Here is a 5,169-nt window from a genome sequence, read left to right as displayed (position 1 = left end):
GTAGCGAGTAGGAGAACAGCGACACCTATCGGCTCACAAATGAATATACAAATAAACAACAAACCTTTCCGACCGTTAGGTGCCGCTGTGTGGAGAGAGATTAGTCTCACAATACTTTACAAATGCGTAATTGTTAATACACAAATTAAACACAAATCACAAATATGTTTCACTATACATAAAGAACAAGAACACTAAGACAAAGGACTGTTGGGAAAAAGAAGCTGCCTTAACTTCTAGAAGCAATGCTTGTCTGAAAGTGAAGAGATGTTCATTAATAAGCTGTAAAAAATTCCAGGTTCTCTGTCAGTTTTGTCTTTTGACCACAGGAGAATGTCTTTTAGAATGGCATTTTTGCCATTTGTGTTAGAACCCTATGATTGTAAACTTTGTTGCAATCCAGCTACTTCCGCCACACTGCGGCCTTTGGCATGCCCAAACGCAATCACTCCTATTTGTCAATCATTAACATCTGCTTTGCATAAAACAAGATATTCACTGCATTGTACAACCTCTTCTATTATCCTTGTGAAATGTTATCTGCAGGAGCCTGGTTACTACCATCTTAAACATGTAATGTGCATAATGTCAGTGGCGTTTAAATCACAATATACACAGCACACAATGAAATGGAACCCTCTAATGAATCTAAGGTCACCATGCCCAATGTGAAGTGACTGCCCAGCATAGGCCTTTGGAGCAGTGTAACTGTGTTTTATGGAGTGATCCACAACAAACCAATCAACATCTGATGTGGGTTGTGGTAGTTCTGGAATCAATGGACAAGGAAAGGAAGGAACACACCCTGGACAGTCCTATACACACACACACACACACACACATACTGACGCACACACACTCATATTTTTAGCCTAAAAACTGAAAGAGGCTACAAAATGGAGATTACAAATTGATATTGAAATGTCTTGAATTATTATAATTAGGCACAGTGGCTGAATATAGGTATGAACGACATTCTGATTTTCTATTTTGTATTTAAAAAAAAAATAGAGGAGACTACTTTTGTTTGTTGTGTGAGTGCGTGTTGCCCTGTAAAGGACCGGAGCCTCCTCCAGTGTGTGTCCCTGCTTTGTGCCCATTGATTTCGGGTAGGAGCTGGACCCACAGTGACCCTGAACTGGGTAAGCGGTAACAGAACATAAATGCATGACAGAAAAAAAAAAAACACTTAGATAGTCTATTCACGATGTTCTTAAAATATTTAATGTTAAGCAAATTCCTTATAAGCTCTCTTCCCTTGTTACACAATACAACAAACACACTTGGAAAGATCAAGTGGAGTTCTGTTCTTTTTACGAAACTTGGGGTATCAAATCCCACCTGCCCAGAAGAGCCCTGTCCGTGTATACAGCAAGCCACTATTACTGTGGCCAGCCATCTCTAACCCACAGCAAACCCTATCACTAACCCATGCACATGCGAATGTGAAAGTATCTAAAGCAGCAGTGCAACACAGCAGCACAGTGCCATGGATGTCACTGAGCCTTGGTTTGACATAGTGCCATGTGACAGGAACAAGGAACTGATGCGCATCACATCCTGGAGACCTACACTTCTTCTTAAAGGACAGTTGTGTTGTTTACATTGAAATTGGAACCGGTATTTCTACACAAGTAAAACACTGGCAAAAATTCTCTTAGATTATCACCAATTCAAAACTACAGCAGCTCAGACACTGGGTTTATTTACATGATGGGACATCAGTAATAATCCTGTACACTTACTTTTTTACATTTAAAGGATTTCTTTATCCAACACAACTGGAGTAAAATGCTAAATCTCCTTTTATACTTATTCTGAAGTTGTATTCATTGTATAGTTAGTTTTGCTGTTGAATAAATTGAAAAAAGAAAGGTTTGCTAATGTAATTACAGCAAGAATGATGTGTTATATCAATTGCCAAACAGAAAATGGCACACCAAATATACAGGCACTAGATTTCAGAAATATAGTTTATTAAGTGAGCTTATTAATCATGTGACCCTTGGGCATAAAACTATCAGTAAAAGAATAAATGACAGAAGACACTTTCCAGTCACTTAAAAACCTTTATTTTAACTTGTTCTCGGTTCAGATATCAATATAAAATCATCTTAGATAATAATTAGAAAATGATTGATTAGAAAAGTAAGTAAAATAAGAGTTTTAGTAGAAAACAGTTATTCAATATTGCATCTCATTTGTAGATATAGGTGCATTGACGTCTTACACAGTCTTCACTACAGACTGTTAACTCTTGACAACTAAACCGTAAGAACATTGTTAAATCAATGACACATTCACGTATATTTGAGAATTTAGAGGAAGAGGAGAAAGGAGAGCAAAGAAGACAGAACCATCATCAGACTCAGATGAACATTTTCAGCGCTGTTACACAGATCAGAGGAACAGCAGGATGACTGCACATTGGAATAAGTGTTATTACATTGTAACTCGTTTGTACATCCTTTCAGAGTAACAGACCTGTTGAACACTGAAACTGAATAGAGAAATAAAATAGGTTAGAAATACGGTTAGGAAAAGTTCAGCAAAGAAAACACTACTACATAATATTATTTTGATTATGCTGTCAACAGACTTCTGTAATGTGGTTATCAGGGTTGAGAATCAAAGAGCAGCAGTTCAACACATTATTTCCTATCATTCTCCAAATGTTACATAGTGCATTTTCTTTTGTTCTGAGTCCAGACTCTGTATTCGCCATGTTACATGTCAGTTGAGCATCACAAAAATGTTGAAGCAATAATTTGAAGATAAATAAATTAAATATTCATTCATTCATTGTCTGTAACCGCTTATCAAGATCAGGGTCGCAGTTAAACTGCATATTTTTAAATAGTGATGTGATTATTTAAAAAATGTCAATGCTTTAAAAAAATACTTGTGGGGTTAGGTTTGTGTGTATAATTTATTGTATTTCTTTTAACGGAATTCCTAGACAAAGTTTGTTGAGTATTTTTCCACAATTTCTGAAAACATGGCACAGGTAACAAGAGGCTTTTAGAATAAAAAAAATGTGAAAAACCAAATAATGAAGAAAAATCCTGTAACCTATCATACCAATTACTCACAGGGAGATTCTTACTTTGTGCTTTAAAGCAGCGATCATCAGAAGTCGCACAGGATGCAGATACACAAAATGTGTACGTACAAGTGTAACACGTCAGCGCTTCAGGAGCTTGAAAATATTCAAAATCAGGTTAAGTAGTTACATAGGGGAAAAACAAATAAAAAGAAATATAAAATAAATAGCAAGTTTAGTTTCGATCTGCAGTGATTATGGACATTTATTTATACTAAGATGAAATTGACCTTTTAAAAACAAATTTCACATGTTTCATTAAATATGAGTTTATAGTTCCACAAGATTTCATTGGAGAAACATCTACAGATATATTCTCTATTTGATGTCATTTGAAAAAATATGCATAACAGTACTACAAAAATACAACTCAGATACAATGCATCAATAAAAATTATCAATACATTAATTGCAATGGCTTATATTTAAATCTCAATACACAAATTATGACAATGAGTACCTTCAGGCAATAGGAAGCAAGCGAGCAGCAGCGTGACCAGCAGCTTCATTGTTGGTGGATTCAAGAAGTTGGGAGTATAACAGAGAGTTGAATATAAGTGTATTTGTTTTTATATGAAATCTGAGAGGGTGTGGTTTTGTGTAGTCCAGTCCTGCACCAAACTTTTGCAGTGATGAGTTTTGCAGTTATTCCATTATTAATTGACAATAGCAAGGCAGGAACACACCCTACACACACATTGTGATAATACAAAATAAAAGGAAACCACAAATTGATATTTTAAAATCGTGAATAAATATACATAGTCACAGGGGTAGATTTAGCTTTGGAACCTCACTCTCAAATAATTTGTGAAATGGCAAAAAGAGGTCTAGCTTCCACAGTAATATCTGCCACTATGTTGCATGATCATGGGGGAAAAAGGTTTTTCCTTTAGGAGTGTGAGCAGATAACAGTGGGTTTGACAGGGTATCTACAAGCTAGAACTGCCACTGTTTAGGCAACAGATTAATGTTTGTTTTATGATTTGATTATAATCTGAAATCTACAAAAACCTGAAGAACTGCACCTTCTCTACTGGTTTTAAAGGACAGTTGCTTTGTTTACAATTAACATGTATTTGCAACTCCCAAGTTGTCAAATATAGCCAACTGGTTAAAAGGCCCCTGAGTCACATATTGATGTGACTGGGGCCCCTTCAGAATCATATATGAATGAGCAAGGTGGAAATATTTAGGACTATTAGGCAGCTTATTATTGAAGTTCAAATTTCAGAACTCCCAAATCTACCAAACCTTAACCCTAACTATTAGCATGAGTAAATCATATTTCACCACTTTCCCCTGACACTTTGCCTAGCGGTAAGTTGCCAGTGCCTGTTGGATTCCAGGGGTAGAGCAAAGCTTTGAGGCTATATAGCCATTGTAACTGACGCAACAGTGCCATCCTCTGCATGAATGGGGGACCTTACAGAAAATTTGAACGATTGTGAAAATAAAATGAAAATTCAATAATGAAAAACTTCGCGGTTGTCTGATTTTATTCTTAGCTTCAAGAAAAGCAATGTCCTATTTTTACTTTTTAATTGAGGCAATTTCCTGAACCTCTACAAACAAAGGAAAGTCCAAAAGAGCAGGACTATGAGGTCAAAATACACAACAACAAAGCTCTATAAATCGCTCAGTACACACACTATAATGTTGGTAATACATTCTGAGGGGGTTATTTACAGGGTAGGAAATGAAACTCTCGGGTGAAGAGCTAGAGTGAAACTGACTGTGATTGGATGAGGGAGGACATGTGACTAGGATGTGTGAGTCAGAGGGAAATCCTGCCAAAATTAAAATAGAAATGAAAGCAGTAAAATGAAGATGCAAATACCGTTTGTAAAGCATAGACATATTTAATTTACATTTCATTTTTATCTTTTTATCATTTTAATTCTTATTATCCAGTTCATGAAGAAAAAACAAAACCAACGTGGTGCTTGAATTTTCTTTTACACATTAGATTTTTCATTTTAGAGGTGACCATGAAATACCAGCATAGTGTTGAAAATAAAATGACTCATGTTTGAGTGAAAAATTAAATTGCAAGGTATTTAATT

General features: G+C 35.7%; 1 long non-coding RNA gene across 1 annotated transcript; it reads right to left on the bottom strand.

Annotated features, from left to right (window-relative positions):
* Positions 1-2,073: 2,073 nt before the first annotated feature.
* Positions 2,074-3,639, bottom strand: LOC136696041 (uncharacterized). The gene is made up of 3 exons (XR_010802558.1): positions 3,564-3,639; positions 3,107-3,199; positions 2,074-2,500 (listed from the first exon to the last, which is right to left on the bottom strand). It is a non-coding gene; the product is annotated as an uncharacterized lncRNA (long non-coding RNA).
* Between the last annotated feature and the right edge of the window lie 1,530 nt (positions 3,640-5,169).

Source organism: Hoplias malabaricus, chromosome 5, assembly GCF_029633855.1.
Source record: "Hoplias malabaricus isolate fHopMal1 chromosome 5, fHopMal1.hap1, whole genome shotgun sequence".
In the NCBI taxonomy this organism is placed as follows: domain Eukaryota; kingdom Metazoa; phylum Chordata; class Actinopteri; order Characiformes; family Erythrinidae; genus Hoplias; species Hoplias malabaricus.
Note: the sequence above shows the minus strand (reverse complement) of the source record. Positions and strands in the feature narration are given on the sequence as shown.